Raw genomic sequence first — 23042 nt, 5'->3', positions numbered from 1 at the left:
ATTATTTGTTTTTAGAGCTTGTGATTGTTTTAATTAAAATCCAAATCCTTCGCAGCACAGTTAAGGCCGTCAATAAACTCCGTTCAGACAAAAAGTACGGGAAATGTGCATTATGACATCACAGTATATTACAAACCTCGAAAGTACTTATTAATCTATTTATTAGTAAAATTAACTTATACTAATCTTTTAATTAAAAACAACAAATGCTATTACTTACAATTTTGATGTCCGTTATATCGTACACACTCAAAAATAAGCGAGATGTCGTTCTCGCTGTACTACAAAATATGACGTCATATGCTTTAAAATGACGCATTAAGTTAAATCATCGAAGGCTATCGTGCAGTTTTATAGCGAAGAAAAATAAAGGTCATACATTAACGGAAAAGTATAAATGAATATTTTGTTTAAAATTATTATTAGTAGAATGCTACCTATATAGTCTTATTTTCATTTTGTTAAAAGTATGCATCGTATAAAGAAGTCACCTCGGTTTTGTATAAAATATCGTATATCTAAAATCTGAGTACCTAAAGAAATCATTTAATTGCAAGGGCATACACTTACCTGATCCCGACAAACTTTTACATGTGAATTTGAAATATGCTATGTAACTTAAAAACTTCTACGATCCTTGTAAAATCTTAATCAAATTAATCATTTTTTAATGAAATTAACCCTGTGACCTTCAAAATTATTCAACATATGCATTACAAATTACGGTTTCTACTAACAAATATATTCTTATCTTAAAAAGTTCGCACCGTTTTTCAAAATCTACGATATTTCATAATTCATAATTCAGTTGTGAATTTTGACATGATTATGCCCTTGCAATATTGAATTTTTTAAATGACCTCAAAACCACAAATACATCTGCTTGTACCATGCGACTGCCATATCACGTGACCACTATGAACATAAAATATTTTACTGTTATATATATATATATATTTTAGAAATATATTGCATTTGAGTGACTGTTATTGATTTTAAAAAGGACATGACAGTTTAACTAAAGTATACGTGTTTTCATCACAAGAATTTGCCCATATTTTTATTGAATGCCTTAACTGTACTGCGTTTTTGGGGCTATAGTTTAATTGTTATCTAAACATTAGGTTAGTCACACCTCATTACCTGCATCGTGGGTTCCTTAACTGACAAGGACAAACACCCTTAGTGACACTTATACACCCCTTTGTTTTTCTCTCAAAATAGACACAAAATACATGTATACCCCCCCCCCTCGCCCCTCTCTGTTTCTCTCTCAATAATGGTCAATCATTAAGCAGTTCTACTGAGTAATGTCTCCCCTTCTCTCCCTCTCTCTCTCTCTCTCTTTCTCTCTTTCTCTCTCTCTCTCATGGTCAATCAATAGGTAGTAAATAAAAAAAAAATTGCAAGGCAGTGTGAACGCATGCTGAACAGCTGATTATCTAATTATATACTCAAGTTAACCAATATTTATGTTTTAAGTGAAAGAGGAAAATCAACTACATGAATATAATTAATTTTATTCTTAATAATAATAAATAGCACTTGTAGAGCATTTTTTCTATCAATATGTGCATCACAAAATATTTATCTAAAGAGTAATAGAAAGTAATTGAAAAAGTAATTATAATTACTTTTAGCTGTAATCGATTTAGTTACGATTATAAGTAATTGAAAATCTCTTCAATTACAGATTATTGTCGATTACTTGAAAAAGAGTAATCATTTCAATCGATTACAATTACTCGATTACGATTACCCCATGCCTGTACTGTGTCATATGATATTCTATGATACAATATAGTACTGTATGACATTGAATCATAATATTTCACCCCATCAAGATATTGTTTCATATCAAATAATACAAATTGGTATTGTACAATAATACCATATTGAATCACAGGATCACATCATATATCTATCTACTGGCTATGAGAGTGATACCAAGTTCATTGTCCCCTTTGACAAGGAAAATGGCGAAATAGTTGCTGTCTCAGGGGACAATAAACTTGCTATCGTCCTCATTGGCATAACCAGTAAATAGGTTGATAATGTTGTAAAATATGATACAACAAAATATGATTCAACATTGTATCATATCATACAATACAATATCAGATCATACGATACAACAGCATAATAAATGCATCTATTGAGCAAGTATGAGTGAAGTAGAACAACATTTTTTAAGCATCCTTGATAATAGAGATCAGTTCTGTTTCTAAAATTATGTTTCAAATCATAAGTTCCATGAAACATGAGAGTTAGTAGGGAAAGCTTTTTTTCAAACGACTCCTCGATAACTTACACCTTGTCCAAGATTAAGGAAATCAAGATCAGGCTCTGTATCTTTATAAAGCTACTTTAATGTTTACATCCAAGGTTATACTAAGTATTTAAGTCTAAGTTTGAGTGGAATGTAATTCATGGTTTAACCAGGAGCAAGAGCTTTACTCAATTTGAATTGTTCCAAAATCTTATAGCTGCATAGTGTGATCTTTTGGTTAATACAATATCAAATAATTTGTCGACTCGTATAAACTAATTATCATAGAAAATTAGACATTCGCCTACATAATATACACCAACAGAATCAGTCTATTTTAGTCACCCAAATGATTGGGTTTATACAACATGCTCCAAACACCCTAACCTCATCCAGCATTTAAATTCTATAGCTAAGATTTAGCATTCAAGCCTGTAGTGCATAAGTATCATAAAACAAATAGCAATCCAAGTATGATGAATTTTGGACCAGTAGAAACTTACATATGGTCAAAGGGCACCTGCTCTAAATCTTTAATTAGCTCAAGCAACTACAATTTATGGACCAGATTCAGCATTTCATAATAAGGTCAAGGTAAAAAAGCAATCTCATATATCCAATGCTCCCCCATTAATTTACAATGCTACATATAATGATACAGAATATGCAATGACTCTACATAATAAATTGAAAATGAGAATAACTTATAAAAAATCATCAGATAGAAAATTTAATGCAGATATGCACATCATTCTATTTCTTGTCTGTCGCAAAATTCTAAATTCCATCACCCAAATTCCCAGTGAAAACAGAAAACAATTTTTTTTTCTACTAATTTAGATATTTAGATATTATGGAAAACAGTAAAAAAAATCCTAATTTAGATATTGTGTCCTAAATACTTATAAAATTTCAACAAATTCCTTGCAGTCAATAAAGAAGACTTGCAAACTGTTCATCTACTATATTTATACCAATTAGAGGTACTGTGAGTCAGTGTGAGAACGCTCACAGATGATACCCAGACCCCCACCCCCTGTGAAGTTGCCCTAATGAACTTTGGTCAAAATCTTGACAGACTGTCTTGTTAAATCAATCTTTGTTTGAAGTACAACTTCTTTAGTTTTTTGAGAGATACAGAACAGATATTAATTTTGAAGTTTTTCTACCAGTGACCTTAAACTTGCCCACATGACCTTAGATCAAATTTAAAACACATCAGGTGATAACTGAAAAGCAACCTTTGTGTGAAATAAGAAGCCCATGAGTTTTAACTTTTTCTTTCTAAGTTATCTTTATATGATTAAATTATAATTAATTATGATATAACTTTTACATAAAAAATTTTGCACAAAAGTACCTAAAACAAACAATTTTTATAACATCATACCCCCTATAGACTCAACAAAACTTCTTCTAAGTGTTCACCCTGATAAGGACATCAAAACCTAATGCACGAGGAAGGACGATAAAATAAAGAGAAACAACATTTTCAAACAAACAATTTCAATACAGTGATTATTCAACTCAAGTTTAAAGTAGACTCACGTCACCTAACCTCTTCATGCGGCTTGCACATAAGGCCCGACATGTATGCTACTCTTATGATAATCATTTTTCCCGACAATCCAATTGAGTATCATATATAATTATACATGTATATACCGCTAGTCAACAATGTGCTCTTAACATTTCAAATTTCTACTGATTACAGTAGTTTAGTAAAATATACTTGATGAGATCAAATAAAAGTAGGATTTTTTTTTAGAACCCAATTTCTTCATAACCTAAGCGAGGCTATTATTTAACATAGAATAATGGACAATAATTATGGAATACCTAATTAAAATAAATATGTCATGAAATGATATGAAATTTGAAGATTTGTATCCAATATTTCTTCTCCATGAAGACACAAACACTGATTGAAATCGATATACCATGATGAAACATCTACACAAGGAATTAATGTTTTTTGAAAGTGTGTCATATTGCTGGCATCTTTTTGCAATTGACATTACAGCCTTCAATAAACAAGAGGCCAATAAACCTTAACGGTCACCTGAGTATCATAGCCTTTACACAAACTTGTCGAGGAGTCTCATATATGCATTTAATTAAGTTTCATTAGGGAGTAAAAAAATTATAATATTGTAGTGATGACCATCCTCTTGCCTAAAATCTTTCAAAAATGACTTTGACACCTATAATTATAGCGAAAAACTTATAAAGATCATAATAGAGTGCATGACGATATTGAAAAGGTACAAGAAAATAGTTGAAAATAAATTTCCCATATGTGTTAACTTGTTTTATGTGTATATGGTTTCATAGACAAACTAAAACAAAGGTGGCTAGTAAACATGTTTTATTTAAAACAACCTCTCATCCCGCATCGGCAGGGGCAGACAGAAAGTCTCCCTGTGGGCATTTAAACAAAAGACTTAAAAAAGAACAGCATAATTTTTTTTTTATATATACACCAACTATCACCTCTGTCCCATCTTCTAATTTTCTGCATATAACACAATTTGGACACCATCTGGTATTTATACCTAAGTCATTCTATATGTACTGTTGATCAGTGATTTTAGTTAGCCAATTATTACTTTATTATTAATGGTCTATTTGTTTATTTAAATACTTCAAAAACTGTTTTTGTTTCGATAAATATAAATACTTGTATAGTTTTTTGGATCATACAACGTCTTAATTACATTATATTTAATGATAAATAATTCCATTATGAACAAGCATTCTGAGAATATTGCATAAGCAATACACGTCCCCTACCGGTTTGTGGAAATTGTGAAAACAATGCACTGTTATGCAGAATATCGAACCCGAACATTAAAAAATTGGAATATAAACAATTAATTTTTCTCGAAAATATGTCAACCAGATGCTACAAAAGTGTAAACTTGATCTGTAGTTTGACATTTTGAAGCTGTTCAGCAAATTTCATATTATTCCTCAAACACATAAAGAAAAAAAGTGTGGAAAACTGAAGTGGGACAGACGGACGGACGGATGGACTGACGGACGCAGAGGAAAGCTATAGTCCCCTCCGGTAAAAACCGGTAGGGGACTAACAAGCAAGGAGAGATATCTCCATTATTAAGAAGCTTTCAACAGAGCTCTTTTTATATAGAGCTCTTCTTCATTAAAAGATCAATAAACAGACTTGAATTGTCCATGACCATCAATCCTTTTATATATAATTCTACAATGCTATAAGTGTGTCTTAATCTCAATCAACAACCAACAACAATCCAAAATGGGGGAGAATCAACCAAACCAGAAGACCAGATGTCGTTCTCGCTGTACTACAAAATATGACGTCATATGCTTCAAAATGACGCATTAAGTTAAATTATCGAAGGCTATCGTGCAGTTTTATAGCGAAGAAAAATAAAGGTCATACATTAACGGAAAAGTATAAATGAATATTTTGTTTAAAATTATTATTAGTAGAATGCTACCTATATAGTCTTATTTTCATTTTGTTAAAAGTATGCATCGTATAAAAAAGCCACCTCGGTTTTGTATAAAATATTGTATATCTAAAATCTGAGTACCTAAATAAATCACTTAATTGCAAGGGCATACACTTACCTGATCCCGACAAACTTTTACATGTGAATTTGAAATATGCTATGTAACTTAAAAACTTCTACGATCCTTGTAAAATCTTTCAAATTAATCATTTTTTAATGAAATTTACCCTGTGACCTTCAAAATTATTCAACATATGCATTACAAATTACGGTTTCTACTAACAAATATTCTTATCTTAAAAAGTTCGCACTGTTTTTCAAAATTTACGATATAACATCAAGTTATTTCATAATTCAGTTGTGAATTTTGACATGATTATGCCCTTGCAATATTGAATTTTTTAAATGACCTCAAAACCACAAATACATCTGCTTGTACCATGCGACTGCCATATCACGTGACCACTATGAACATAAAATATTGTACTGTTATATATATATTTTAGAAATATATTGCATTTGAGTGACTGTTATTGATTTTAAAAAGGACATGACAGTTTAACTAAAGTATACGTGTTTTCATCACAAAAATTTGCCCATATTTTTATTGACCGCCTTAACTGTACTGCGTTATTGGGGCTATAGTTTAATTGTTATCTAAACATTAGGTTGGTCACACCTCATTACCTGCATTGTGGATTCCTTAACTGACAAGGAGAAACACCCTTCGTGACACTTATACACCCCTTTGTTTTTCTCTCAAAATAGACACAGGATACATGTATACCCCCCTCGCCCCTCTCTGTATCTCTCTCAATAATGGTCAATCATTAAGCAGTTCTACTGAGTAATGTATCCCCTTCTTTCTCTCTCTCTCTCTTTCTCTCTTTCTCTCTCTCTCTCTCCTGGTCAATCAATAGGTAGTAAATTAAAAAAAAAAATTGCAAGGCAGTGTGAACGCATGCTGAACAGCTGATTATCTAATTATATACTCAAGTTAACCAATATTTATGTTTTAAGTGAAAGAGGAAAATCAACTACATGAATATAATTAATTTTATTCTTAATAATAATAAATCGCACTTGTAGAGCATTTTTTCTATCAATATGTGCATCACAAAATATTTATCTAAAGAGTAATAGAAAGTAATTGAAAAAGTAATTATAATTACTTTTAGCTGTTATCGATTAAGTTACGATTACAAGTAATTGAAAATCTCTTCAATTACAGATTATTGTCGATTACTTGAAAAAGAGTAATCATTTAAATCGATTACAATTACTCGATTACGATTACCCCATGCCTGTACTGTGTCATATGATATTCTATGATACAATATAGTATTGTATGACATTGAATCATAATATTTCACCACATCAAGATATTGTTTCATATCAAATAATACAAATTGGTATTGTACAATAATACCATATTGAATCACATGATCGCATCATATATCTATCTACTGGCTATGAGAGTGATACCAAGTTCATTGTCCCCTTTGACAAGGAAAATGGCGAAATAGTTGCTGTCTCAGGGGACAATAAACTTGCTATCGTCCTCATTGGCATAACCAGTAAATAGGTTGATAATGTTGTAAAATATGATACAACAAAATATGATTCAACATTGTATCATATCATACAATACAATATCAGATCATATGATACAACAGCATAATAAATGCATCTATTGAGCAAGTATGAGTGAGGTAGAACAACATTTTTTAAGCATCCTTGATAATAGAGATCAGTTCTGTTTCTACAATTATGTTTCAAATCATAAATTCCATGAAACATGAGAGTTAGTAGGGAAAGCTTTTTTTCAAACGACTCCTCGATAACTTACACCTTGTCCAAGATTAAGGAAATCAAGATCAGGCTCTGTATCTTTATAAAGCTACTTTAATGTGTTTCTCGAATTTGTTCCGGCTGATGACTGGCAACTCTGATCGGCGATTTTTTATCTTTTAATGTTTTGATTTTGCTCATGACAGTGTCTTTATTTATTTTATTAGCGAATTGCACGCACACGGGCCTTGGATACTTCCTGTTTTTGTCTTTCTCCCCCATTCTGTACAACGCATTGATTTGTAAGGCGTCTACACTATCTTCTTCTATCCCCATTTCATGGATGAAAAAGTTTCTAATGACCTTTGCTAAATTTTCTGGAGTTCTACTTTCTGTGAATTTTTCCTCAAGACCGCTAATAATAATGTTATTTTCCAAAGCTCTAGTTTGCAGTTCTGAAATTTGCTTCTCTTGAGAGTTTATTCGAAATTCAAGTTTGACTATGTAGTCCCTAAGCAGTCTTACCTCTCTTGACATCTTTTCTTGTGCGTGTTTGGATTCTGTGATTGTGTAAAGTGTGTCGTTCGCCTGTTCTTGTACTTGTTCCAAACGTTCTTGTACTCCATGCTTACCCCTTAATTCCGTTGTTATTTCGTCCATGTGACGTCCCTGGGTGTCTACTCTTCGAAATCCAAAAGAAATACCAAGCAAAGAATATAGATACAAAGTTGAAAGGGGACAAACTCGTCTTCACTGGGAGCGGCAGTGTCTATAAGGAAAAGATAGGAACCCCTACAGCGGAAGAAGTCATTTCAGGAGATTCCGTTAACATTCCAGTGTGTTCAGGTAATCAGGTTGAGGACAATGGAAACCGGTTCTCGTCCCACGCCATAACGGTGGATTCCTATCGAAAGGTCAGAGAGTCGGTTATTGAAATTCTGAGATTGCCGAATGTGGTCAGTGCCAGTCACAACGTACTTGCATACCGTTTTGCAAGTAAAGACGGAACTATACATGAAGGTTCGGACGATGACGGTGAATATGGGGCGGGTCGCGCGCTACTCAGTACTTTTGATGAAAACGGTATACAGAACGCTCTTGTGGTTGTTTCTCGTTGGTACGGTTCAAAGATAGGACCGAGGAGATTTAGACACATTAAGGAAGCTGGGATTAGTGCATTAAAGAAACTCCCCGGCTCCGGTTGATCAAAAAGTGAGACCCCGTAGTGTGTTCAGGCTTATCCTTAAGTGACCATATCCACTGTAAAATATACTGTATTTAACAAACATACTGCATGTTAGACACAAAACTCAAACATGACATTTTGATGTCTAATTAATATTTGAAACATAAACAAAAAACACCAGCAATAATTTCTCCCTTATTTCTGGATTTTTTAATATAAAAGTAATTAGTTTAGTTTGTTACTTCTGATAGACACAACCATTCAATTAAGTCACAAAAATAATCTGAGCCAATATTACCTTTTCTTCTCTTCTGTTGTGTACTGTTTATTGATTTATTTATTTTTATGTCTTACGGAACTTTTTTTTGTCATATAATTCCGGAATATTTAGTTCCACTTTGTTTTAATATAATTCCGGAATATCTAGTTCTACATTAATGTGTCGTAATTATGTTTCGTTTCTTATTTCCGGTGTTGTAACTCATGGCTCAGCTGTAAACAAAAATGTATGTTATATGTGTCAATGGATTATTTCATGTTACCATTTACACAGGGAAATTTTGAAGGTAAAGTTTTTATTATGAAACAAAGCTCCATTTATGCAGAATCAAGACTATGACTGTATTACAATATATTCTAACGTTAACGTATTTTTTATAGAGACTATAATTATATGTATGAAACATAAGAGATAGGGCTTTACCTCTTGAATTTCTCAGAACCGCATCCATATATTTTTCATTAAAGAATACAATGATATTTAGTATTTTTGAAAACATTTTTTGGTGGCCCCCCCCCCCCCCCCACCCTCCCCCTACCCTACTAGTATGATTTCATTACATATGACATCATGCGTTTTACATACTTTTGTTTATCCGACTTTTTGTATATACGTTTATGCACCTTCCTTCTCTATCAAAACAATGTCTGCACAATTATGTTGGAGCACAATGTCCACCGTGTATGAATTTGATAATGGATAGTTCCTTTCAATTAAAAGTACTTACTGTCAATTGTCAAGGCCTTGGGGACCCAAATAAAAGAAGAGATGTTTTTAAGATATTAAAAACTAAAAATTATAATATTTACTTTATTCAAGATACTCACTTTATTCAAGAAGATGAAAACCTAATACAAACACAATGGGGATACAAAGCTTTTTTTAGCTCGTACAAATCTAATTCAAGAGGGGTTGCTATTCTTTTTAACAACAATTGTGAGATAACAATTCATGAACAATACAGAGATGATAACGGAAACTACTTGATTTTAGATGTTATTGTAGAGAATTTACACTTTCTGCTTATAAATATATATGGTCCAAACTCTGACAAACCAGAATTTTATTCTCAACTACTGAATACCCTCCAAGATATTTACTCTTCTCAATACATTATATTAGGTGGTGATTTTAATTTGATTTTAAACAAAGAATTAGATTCAGTGAATTACCTACATCATAATAACCCTAAATCTATACAAGAAGTTAATAATCTAATGAATACATTAAACTTAAAAGATGTCTTTAGGGAGAACTACCCAGATTCTAGAATGTTTACTTGGAGAAGAAGAAACCCCATTAAACAAGCTAGGCTTGATTTTTTTTTAATATCAGAATCATTGCTACCCAAGATATTATCAGTCAAGTCGGAAAACAGTTACCGGTCTGACCATTCACCTGTTATATTATCTTGTAAAACTAGTGATTTCAAAAAAGGCAAAGGTTTTTGGAAATTTAATAATTCTTTATTAACAGATAAGGAATATGTTACTTTAATTAAGGAAGAAATTAACAAAGTGAAGCTTCAGTATGCATGCCCCATATATGAGAGAGAAAGTGTTAGAAATATAGACAATGAGCTTATCCAATTTACAATTAATGATCAAACCTTCCTTGATATCCTGCTCACAGAAATTAGAGGTAAATCAATATCTTTTGCAGCATTTAAGAAAAAACAAATAAATAAAAAAGAAAAACAATTGGAAAAGGACATACTTAACTTAGAGCTTAATTTAACAGATCAGAATATAAATGAGTATAGTATTAAAAAGAAAGAGCTCGAAAATATAAGAAAAAAAAAGTTTCAAGGCCAATGTGTACGATCAAAAGTAAAGTGGATTGATGAAGGAGAAAAACCTAGTAAATATTTCCTTACACTAGAATCTAGGAATTATATCAATAAGCAAATACCAAAACTTGTTAAAAATGATGGATCTATTCTATATGATCAATTTGATATATTAAATGAAACAAAATGCTTTTATCAGAATTTATACCAAAAAAGAGAGCAATATGTAGATTTAAGTGAAATTAATGACAAACTGAATGCTTGTAACTTGCCAAAATTAAGTGAAAATGAGTCAATTAGTCTTGAAGGGCCCATAACAAAAAATGAAGTTTTATCCTTTCTCAAAAATATGAAAAATGAAAAAAGCCCAGGTCCTGATGGTTTTACTTGTGAATTCTTCAAATTCTTCTGGCATGACCTGGGGTCATTTATTACACGAGCTATTAACTTTTCTAAACAAGTTAAGCATTTTTCAGAGCCTAACAAATTGGGTATAATAACCTGCATTCCGAAAAGTGGTAAATCTAAACAGTATCTAAAAAATTGGAGACCAATATGCCTTTTAAATGTTATTTATAAAATTGCATCAGGCTGTATTGCAAATAGGTTAAAGTTATACATGGACAAATTAATTAGCAGAGATCAAACTGGATTCCTGAAAGGTAGATTCATAGGTGAAAATATCAGATTAGTATATGATCTAATGAACTATACTGAAAGAAACAATATTCCAGGTTTACTTATGTTAATTGACTTTGAAAAAGCCTTCGATTCTATATCATGGGAATTTGTTTTTCATACACTTGACCTATTTAATTTTGGAAATTCAATAAAAGATTGGATACAAACCTTTTATCATGGCATAAAAACATGTATTATTCAAAACGGAATAATATCAGAATATTTTTACCCTCAAAGAGGGTGCAGACAGGGTGACCCAATATCACCCTACTTATTCTTGCTCTGTGCAGAAATATTAGGAGCAATAATTAGAAATAATAAAGACATTAAAGGTATAAAAATAGGTGATACTGAATACAAAATTTCACAATATGCAGATGACACCTCTTTATTTACAAATGGATCACCAGAAACATTAGACGGTATTCTTAGAGAACTAGATTTTTTTGCGGATATATCAGGACTAAATATAAACTTTTCTAAGACAAAGATGGTGTGGATAGGAAGTAAAAAATTCTCAAAAGAAACTTTTCATCACTCGAGATGGAAACTTGATTGGAACAATACAAACTTTGACTTGCTAGGGATAAAATTTTCGATAAACTTAGATGATATGATAAACTTAAATTACAATGTAAAACTAGACAATATAAAAAAACTAATAAAGCAGTGGAACCTACGTAAATTAACAATATTAGGAAGATTAACTGTCATAAAATCCCTTATAATTCCAAAAATGAATCATTTGATACTTACATTACCAAATCCAAGTAAAGACTTCTTAGAAAACTTTGAGAGAGAATTATACCTTTATCTTTGGGGAAGCAAAATACACAAAGTAAATAAACAAACTATTATACAAGACTATAGATCTGGCGGTCTTAAAATGGTAGATTATAATGACTTTACTCTGGCCTTGAAGTCAAGCTGGATAAGGAGACTAACTCACTCAAAATCTGTATGGGTTAATTTGTTAGAGACAAGTCTAAATACAACAGTGAACAATTTATGGCTAAGAGGAACAGACTTCCTGTCCAGACTTGGTAATATAATGCATAACTGTTTTTGGAAAGAAGTATTTTATAGCTGGCAGAAAATAATAGACATTTCAGCCCTTAAAAATGAAAACATTCACAGTGAACACATATGGTATAACCCACATATTAGAATTGGTAGTAATTCAGCTTTCCTAAAAAGCTATTTTTATGCAGGCTTCATATTTATAATCGATCTTTTTGATCCAGAAGGCAATTTCATAAGTCTTGAATCACTTAATAATTTACATGTAAATACAAACTTTTTAGAATATGCTGGACTTAAAAAGGCTGTGTTGGGTAGAATTGGTACTTACAATATTAAAGAGGCAAGAATTAAAATACAAGCACATATACCAAATACAATTGCAATTTTCAAGAAAGCAAACAAAGGTTGTAAAGATATGTATAATATTTTAATAAGTAAAAAGAAAGAAACAATCAAAGCAGTTTATAAATGGCATGAAGAAGGTTATAGATTTAGTGACTCGGATTGGGGTAAAATTTTCGAGCTTCCTTTTAAAACTACAAAGGAATCTAAATATCACTGGTTACAATTTCAAATATTACACAGAATAATTGCAACAAACTACTTTTTAACAAAATTAAAACTAAAGGACAATGAGCTTTGTACATTTTGTAAGGTAGAAGTCGAAACCATTGAGCACCTTTTTTATGATTGTCCTAATGTTAAAGAGATATGGTGTGCAGTTGAAGAAATGTTTTTATCAAAGTTTAATTTTCCAATAGTTTTTGATAAGATAGGTGTATTATTCGGTAAATTTAACAACAATAATATTTACAAAGTTCATAACTTATTGACACTTGTTGTGAAACAGTTTATTTTTGCCTGTAAATACAAAATGGTACCCAAACTGGATATGAGTGCATTGTTTACCATAATAACCAATAGATTACTTATTGAAAAATATTTACTTTTAAAAAATTGTAATTTCACTCAGTATGAAAAACACTTGAAACAGATTTGTGATCTACTCTGACTGATGAAATTTTCAATGAAAAATCGACTTTGATAAATTTATGTATGTCAATAGATTGACAATTTTACTTATCTAAGTGCTCCAATACAATGTTTCTGTACATAATACTATCAGTCTTTCTTTCTGAACTTTCTCCCCTATAACTTTCACTAATTGTATATTTATATGCATATATATTGCTATATATATATATAAGACACTAGCTAATGAGAATTTTTTTTTTTGAAACTGTAATTTCACTTGCTGTTATACCAATGACATGTTTATATGCAATTGTGAATTGAAAATGTCAAAATAAAAAAATTAAAAAAAAAAAAAAAAAAAAAAAAAAAAAAAAAAAAAAAAAAAAAAAAAAAAAAAAAAAAAAAAAAAAAAAAAAAAGCTACTTTAATGTTTTCATCCAAGGTTATACTAAGTATTTAAGTCTAAGTTTGAGTGGAATTTAATTCATTGTTTAACCAGGAGCAAGAGCTTTACTGAATTTGAATTGTTCCAAAATCTTAAAGCTGCATAGTGTGATCTTTTGGTTAATACAATATCAAATAATTTTTCGACTCGTACAAACTAATTATCATAGAAAATTAGACATTCGCCTACATAATATACACCAACAGAATTAGTCTATTTTAGTCACCCATGTGATTGGGTTTATACAACATGCTCCAAACACCCTAACCTAATCCAGCATTCAAATTCTATAGCTAAGATTTAGCATTCAAGCCTGTAGTGCATAAGTATCATACAACAAATAGCAATTTAAGTCTAATGAATTTTGGACCAGTAGAAACTTACATATGGTCAAAGGGCACCTGCTCTAAATCTTTAATTAGCTCAAGCAACTACAATTTATGGACCAGATTCAGCATTTCATAATAAGGTCAAGGAAAAAAAGCAATCTCATATATCCAATGCTCCCCCATTAATTTACAATGCTACATATAATGATACAGAATATGCAATGACTCTACATAATAAATTGAAAATGAGAATAACTTATAAAAAATCATCAGATAAAAAATTTAATGCAGATATGCACATCATTTTATTTCTTGTCTGTCGCAAAATTCTAAATTCCATCACCCAAATTCCCAGTGAAAACAGAAAACAATTTTTTTTTCTACTAATTTAGATATTTAGATATTATAGAAAACAGTAAAAAAAATCCTAATTTAGATATTGTGTCCTAAATACTTATGAAATTTCAACAAATTCCTTGCAGTCAATAAAGAAGACTTGCAAACTGTTCATCTACTACATTTATACCAATTAGAGGTACTGTGAGTCAGTGTGAGAACGCTCACCCCCTGTGAAGTTGCCCTAATGAACTTTGGTCAAAATCTTGACAGACTGTCTTGTTAAATCAATCTTTGTTTGAAGTACAACTTCTTTAGTTTTTTGAGAGATACAGAACAGATATTAATTTTGAAGTTTTTCTACCAGTGACCTTAAACTTGCCCACATGACCTTAGATCAAATTTAAGACACATCAGGTGATAACTGAAAAGCAACCTTTGTGTGAAGTAAGAAGCCCATGAGTTTTAACTTTTTCTTTCTAAGTTATCTTTATATGATTAAATTATAATTAATTATGATATAACTTTTACATAAAAAATTTTGCACAAAAGTACCTAAAACAAACAATTTTTATAACATCATACCCCCTATAGACTCAACAAAACTTCTTCTAAGTGTTCACCCTGATAAGGACATCAACACTTAATGCACGAGGAAGGACGATAAAATAAAGAGAAACAACATTTTCAAACAAACAATTTCAAAACAGTGATTATTCAACTCAAGTTTAAAGTAGACTCACGTCACCTAACCACTTCATGCGGCTTGCACATAAGGCCCGACATGTATGCTACTCTTATGATAATCATTTTTCCCGACAATCCAATTGAGTATCATATATAATTATACATGTATATACCGCTAGTCAACAATGTGCTCTTAACATTTCAAATTTCTACTGATTACAGTAGTTTAGTAAAATATACTTGATGAGATCAAATAAAAGTAGGATTTTTTTTAGAACCCAATTTCTTCATAACGTAAGCGCAGCTATTATTTAACATAGAATAATGGACAATAATTATGGAATACCTAATTAAAATAAATATGTCATGAAATGATATGAAATTTGAAGATTTGTATCCAATATTTCTTCTCCATGAAGACACAAACACTGATTGAAATCGATATACCATGATGAAACATCTACACAAGGAATTAATGTTTTTTGAAAGTGTGTCATATTACTTGCATCTTTTTGCAATTGACATTACTAGCCTTCAATAAACAAGAGGCCAATAAACCTTAACGGTCACCTGAGTATCATAGCCCTTACACAAACTTGTCGAGGAGTCTCATATATGCATTTAATTAAGTTTCATTAGGGAGTAAAAAAATTATAATATTGTAGTGATGACCATCCTCTTGCCTAAAATCTTTCAAAAATGACTTTGTCACCTATAATTATAGCGAAAAACTTATAAAGATCATAATAGAGTGCATGACGATATTGAAAAGGTACAAGAAAATAGTTGAAAATAAATTTCCCATATGTGTTAACTTGTTTTATGTGTATATGGTTTCATAGACAAACTAAAACATAGGTGGCTAGTAAACATGTTTTATTTAAAACAACCTCTCATCCCGCATCGGCAGGGGCAGACAGAAAGTCTCCCTGTGGGCATTTAAACAAAAGACTTAAAAAAGAACAGCATAATTTTTTTTTTATATATATACACCAACTATCACCTCTGTCCAATCTTCTAATTTTCTGCATATAACACAATTTGGACACCATCTGGTATTTATACCAAAGTCATTCTATATGTACTGTTGATCAGTGATTTTAGTTAGCCAATTATTACTTTATTATTAATGTGTCTATTTATTTATTTAAATACTTCAACAACTGTTTTTGTTTCGATAAATATAAATACTTGTATAGTTTTTTGGATCATACAACGTCTTAATTACATTTTATTTAATGATAAATAATTCCATTATGAACAAGCATTCTGAGAGTATTGCATAAGCAATACACGTCCCCTACCGGTTTGTGGAAATTGTGAAAACAATGCACTGTTATGCAGAATATCGAACCCGAACATTAAAAAATTGGAATATAAACAATTAATTTTTCTCGAAAATATGTCAACCAGATGCTACAAAAGTGTAAACTTGATCTGTAGTTTGACATTTTGAAGCTGTTCAGCAAATTTCATATTATTCCTCAAACACATAAAGAAAAAAAGTGTGGAAAACTGAAGTGGGACAGACGGGCGGACGGATGGACTGACGGACGCAGAGGAAAGCTATAGTCCCCTCCGGTAAAAACCGGTAGAGGGACTAACAAGCAAGGAGAGATATCTCCATTATGAAGAAGCTTTCAACAGAGCTCTTTTTATATAGAGCTCTTCTTCATTAAAAGATCAATAAACAGACTTGAATTGTCCATGACCATCAATCCTTTTATATATAATTCTACAATGCTATAAGTGTGTCTAAATCTCAATCAACAACCAACAACAATCCAAAATGGGGGAGAATCAACCAAACCAGAAGACCAGATGTCGTTCTCGCTGTGCTACAAAATATGACGTCATATGCTTCAAAATGACGCATTAAGTTAAATCATCGAAGGCTATCGTGCAGTTTTATAGCGAAGAAAAATAAAGGTCATACATTAACGGAAAAGTATAAATGAATATTTTGTTTAAAATCATTATTAGTAGAATGCTACCTATATAGTCTTATTTTCATTTTGTTAAAAGTATGCATCGTATAAAGAAGTCACCTCGGTTTTGTATAAAATATCGTATATCTAAAATCTGAGTACCTAAATAAATCACGTAATTGCAAGGGCATACACTTACCTGATCCCAACAAACTTTTACATGTGAATTTGAAATATGCTATGTAATTTAAAAACTTCTACGATCCTTGTTAAATCTTACAAATTAATCATTTTTTAATGAAATTAACCCTGTGACCTTCAAAATTATTCAACATATGCATTACAAATTACGGTTTCTACTAACAAATATTCTTATTTTAAAAAGTTCGCACCGTTTTTCAAAATCTACGATATAACATCAAGTTATTTCATAATTCGGTTGTGAATTTTGACATGATTATACCCTTGCAATATTGAATTTTTTAAATGACCTCAAAACCACAAATACATCTGCTTGTACCATGCGACTGCCATATCACGTGACCACTATGAACATAAAATATTGTACTGTTATATATATATTTTAGAAATATATTGCATTTGAGTGACTGTTATTGATCTTAAAAAGGACATGCCAGTTTAACTAAAGTATACGTGTTTTCATCACAAAAATTTGCCCATATTTTTATTGACCGCCTTAACTGTACTGCGTTATTGGGGCTATAGTTTAATTGTTATCTAAACATTAGGTTGGTCACACCTCATTACCTGCACTGTGGATTCCTTAACTGACAAAGACAAACACCCTTCGTGACACTTATACACCCCTTTGTTTTTCTCTCAAAATAGACACAAGATACATGTATACGCCCCTCGCCCCTCTCTGTTTCTCTCTCAATAATGGTCAATCATTAAGCAGTTCTACTGAGTAATGTCTCCCCTTCTCTCTCTCTCTCTCTCTCTCTCTCTCTCTCTCTCTCTCTCTCTCTCTCTCTGTCTCTTTCTCTCTCTCTCATGGTCAATCAATAGGTAGTAAAAAAAAAAAAATTGCAAGGCAGTGTGAACGCATGTTGAACAGCTGATTATCTAATTATATACTCAAGTTAACCAATATTTATGTTTTAAGTGAAAGAGGAAAATCAACTACATGAATATAATTAATTTTATTCTTAATAATAATAAATAGCACTTGTAGAGCATTTTTTCTTTTAATATGTGCATCACAAAATATTTATCTAAAGAGTAATGGAAAGTAATTGAAAAAGTAATTATAATTACACTGCAATTTTTAGCTGTAATCGATTAAGTTACGATTATAAGTAATTGAAAATCTCTTCAATTACAGATTATTGTCGATTACTTGAAAAAGAGTAATCATTTCAATCGATTACAATTACTCGTTTACGATTACCCCATGCCTGTACTGTGTCATATGATATTCTATGATACAATATAGTACTGTATGACATTGAATCATAATATTTCACCACATCAAGATATTGTTTCATATCAAATAATACAAATTGGTATTGTACAATAATACCATATTGAATCACATGATCACACTATATATCTATCTACTGGCTATGAGAGTGATACCAAGTTCATTGTCCCCTTTGACAAGGAAAATGGCGAAATAGTTGCTGTCTCAGGGGACAATAAACTTGCTATCGTCCTCATTGGCATAACCAGTAAATAGGTTGATAATGTTGTAAAATATGATACAACAAAATATGATTCAACATTGTATCATATCATACAATACAATATCAGATCATATGATACAACAGCATAATAAATGCATCTATTGAGCAAGTATGAGTGAGGTAGAACAACATTTTTTAAGCATCCTTGATAATAGAGATCAGTTCTGTTTCTAAAATTATGTTTCAAATCATAAATTCCATGAAACATGAGAGTTAGTAGGGAAAGCTTTTTTTCAAACGACTCCTCGATAACTTACACCTTGTCCAAGATTAAGGAAATCAAGATCAGGCTCTGTATCTTTATAAAGCTATTAATGTTTACATCCAAGGTTATACTGAGTATTTAAGTCTAAGTTTGAGTGGAATTTAATTCAGTGTTTAACCAGGAGCAAGAGCTTTACTCAATTTGAATTGTTCCAAAATCTTAAAGCTGCATAGTGTGATCTTTTGGTTAATACAATATCAAATAATTTTTCGACTCGTACAAACTAATTATCATAGAAAATTAGACATTCGCCTACATAATATACACCAACAGAATTAGTCTATTTTAGTCACCCATGTGATTGGGTTTATACAACATGCTCCAAACACCCTAACCTAATCCAGCATTCAAATTCTATAGCTAAGATTTAGCATTCAAGCCTGTAGTGCATAAGTATCATACAACAAATAGCAATTTAAGTCTGATGAATTTTGGACCAGTAGAAACTTACATATAGTCAAAGGGCACCTGCTCTAAATCTTTAATTAGCTCAAGCAACTACAATTTATGGACCAGATTCAGCATTTCATAATAAGGTCAAGGAAAAAAAGCAATCTCATATATCCAATGCTCCCCCATTAATTTACAATGCTACATATAATGATACAGAATATGCAATGACTCTACATAATAAATTGAAAAAGAGAATAACTTATAAAAATCATCAGATAGAAAATTTAATGCAGATATGCACATCATTTTATTTCTTGTCTGTCGCAAAATTCTAAATTCCATCACCCAAATTCCCAGTGAAAACAGAAAACAATTTTTTTTCTACTAATTTAGATATTTAGATATTTTAGAAAACAGTAAAAAAAATCCTAATTTAGATATTGTGTCCTCAATACTTATAAAATTTCAACAAATTCCTTGCAGTCAATAAAGAAGACTTGCAAACTGTTCATCTACTATATTTATACCAATTAGAGGTACTGTGAGTCAGTGTGAGAACGCTCACAGATGATACCCAGACCCCCACCCCCTGTGAAGTTGCCCTAATGAACTTTGGTCAAAATCTTGACAGACTGTCTTGTTAAATCAATCTTTGTTTGAAGTACAACTTCTTTAGTTTTTTGAGAGATACAGAACAGATATTAATTTTGAAGTTTTTCTACCAGTGACCTTAAACTTGCCCACATGACCTTAGATCAAATTTAAAACACATCAGGTGATAACTGAAAAGCAACCTCTGTGTGAAATAAGAAGCCCATGAGTTTTAACTTTTTCTTTCTAAGTTATCTTAATATGATTAAATTATAATTAATTATGATATAACTCTTACATAAAAAATTTTGCACAAAAGTACCTAAAACAAACAATTTTTATAACATCATACCCCCTATAGACTCAACAAAACTTCTTCTAAGTGTTCACCCTGATAAGGACATCAACACTTAATGTACGAGGAAGGACGATAAAATAAAGAGAAACAACATCTTCAAACAAACAATTTCAATACAGTGATTATTCAACTCAAGTTGTAAAGTAGACTCACGTCACCTAACCTCTTCATGCGGCTTGCACATAAGGCCCGACATGTATGCTACTCTTATGATAATCATTTTTCCCGACAATCCAATTGAGTATCATATATAATTATACATGTATATACCGCTAGTCAACAATGTGCTCTTAACATTTCAAATTTCTACTGATTACAGTAGTTTAGTAAAATATACTTGATGAGATCAAATAAAAGTAGGATTTTTTTTTAGAACCCAATTTCTTCATAACCTAAGCGCAGCTATTATTTAACATAGAATAATGGACAATAATTATGGAATACCTAATTAAAATAAATATGTCATGAAATGATATGAAATTTGAAGATTTGTATCCAATATTTCTTCTCCATGAAGACACAAACACTGATTGAAATCGATATACCATGATGAAACATATACACAAGGAATTAATGTTTTTTGAAAGTGTGTCATGTTACTGGCATCTTTTTGCAATTGACATTACTAGCCTTCAATAAACAAGAGGCCGATAAACCTTAACGGTCACCTGAGTATCATAGCCCTTACACAAACTTGTCGAAGAGTCTCATATATGCATTTAATTAAGTTTCATTAGGGAGTAAAAAAATTATAATATTGTAGTGATGACCATCCTCTTGCCTAAAATCTTTCAAAAATGACTATGACACCTATAATTATAGCGAAAAACTTATAAAGATCATAATAGAGTGCATGATATTGAAAAGGTACAGGAAAATAGTTGAAAATAAATTTCCCATATTTGTTAACTTGTTTTATGTGTATATGGTTTCATAGATAAACTAAAACAAAGGTGGCTAGTAAACATGTTTTATTAAAAAACAACCTCTCATCCCGCATTGGCAGGGGCAGACAGAAAGTCTCCCTGTGGGCATTTAAACAAAAGACTTAAAAGAGAACAGCATAATTTTTTTTTTATATATACACCAACTATCACCTCTGTCCCATCTTCTAATTTTCTGCATATAACACAATTTGGACACCATCTGGTATTTATATTTATACCAAAGTCATTCTATATGTACTGTTTATCAGTGATTTTAGTCAGCCAATTATTACTTTATCATTAATGTGTCTATTTGTTAATTTAAATACTTCAACAACTGTTTTTGTTTCGATAAATATAAATACTTGTATAGTTTTTTGGATCATACAACGTCTTAATTACATTATATTTAATGATTAATAATTCCATTATGAACAAGCATTCTGAGAGTATTGCATAAGCAATACACGTCCCCTACCGGTTTGTGGAAATTGTGAAAACAATGCACTGTTATGCAGAATATCGAACCCGAACATTAAAAAATTGGAATATAAACAATTAATTTTCTCGAAAATATGTCAACCAGATGCTACAAAAGTGTAAACTTGATCTGTAGTTTGACATTTTGAAGCTGTGCAGCAAATTTCATATTATTCCTCAAACACATAAAGAAAAAAAGTGTGGAAAACTGAAGTGGGACAGACGGACGGACGGATGGACTGACGGACGGACGCAGAGGAAAGCTATAGTCCCCTCCGGTGAAAACCGGTAGGGGACTAACAAGCAAGGAGATATATCTCCATTATGAAGAAGCTTTCAACAGAGCTCTTTTTATATAGAGCTCTTCTTCATTAAAAGATCAATAAACAGACTTGAATTGTCCATGACCCACAATCCTTTTATATATAATTCTACAATGCTATAAGTGTGTCTTAATCTCAATCAACAACCAACAACAATCCAAAATGGGGGAGAATCAACCAAACCAGAAGCGCTCATGTTATGAACAAAACCCAGGATGGTTCGCACCTATTCTGTTTCGCGCTGAGATGATTCGCACCTCGATGTTTTGCACCCTCCACAGAGCGAAACATTTTACTGTATTAAGATATTTTTCTCGTGTTATTATTGCTCTGAAATTAATTATAACCTATATAAGAAGACATAATTTATTAACAACAAACATTGAAAAGGTGTTGTCATTTATATATGCGCCGCTAGTATAATGTTTTTTCTTCGCTTTCGTTGTTTCTTTTATGAGGTTTTTGAAGGCATAGCTTTATTATATAGGTTCAGAACAAGAGGTATTAATTGTGTTGTGATAACAATTATTGCATGTCTAAATCTTTCACCTGAAACTTACCTGTATTTTTATGAAAAATTGTACCAGTCAAAGCAGATGTTTATTACAAAGGTCGACCAAAAAGGCTTGTCATTATCTTTTTGTCCTTAAACTTTTTAAAAACCTGCTCTTATCCAGTCTAGATGAGCTCCCAAAACTGAGTCAACAGATGCGAATTTCTGCAAGTATTTTGGACTCCTTTTCAGGAGTCTATGCATTCGCACTTGTACAACAAATGGCGATTT

At 31.3% G+C, this 23042-nt stretch overlaps 1 pseudogene; it reads left to right on the top strand.

Moving 5' to 3' along the window:
• The first annotated feature begins 5546 nt into the window (after window positions 1-5546).
• LOC128173886 (protein IMPACT-B-like) lies at window positions 5547-9529 on the top strand (annotated as a pseudogene).
• The last annotated feature ends 13513 nt before the right edge of the window (window positions 9530-23042 follow it).

The sequence above is a fragment of the Crassostrea angulata genome, chromosome 2 (genome assembly GCF_025612915.1).
Source record: "Crassostrea angulata isolate pt1a10 chromosome 2, ASM2561291v2, whole genome shotgun sequence".
In the NCBI taxonomy this organism is placed as follows: domain Eukaryota; kingdom Metazoa; phylum Mollusca; class Bivalvia; order Ostreida; family Ostreidae; genus Magallana; species Magallana angulata.
This window is presented reverse-complemented; position numbering and strand designations above follow the sequence as displayed.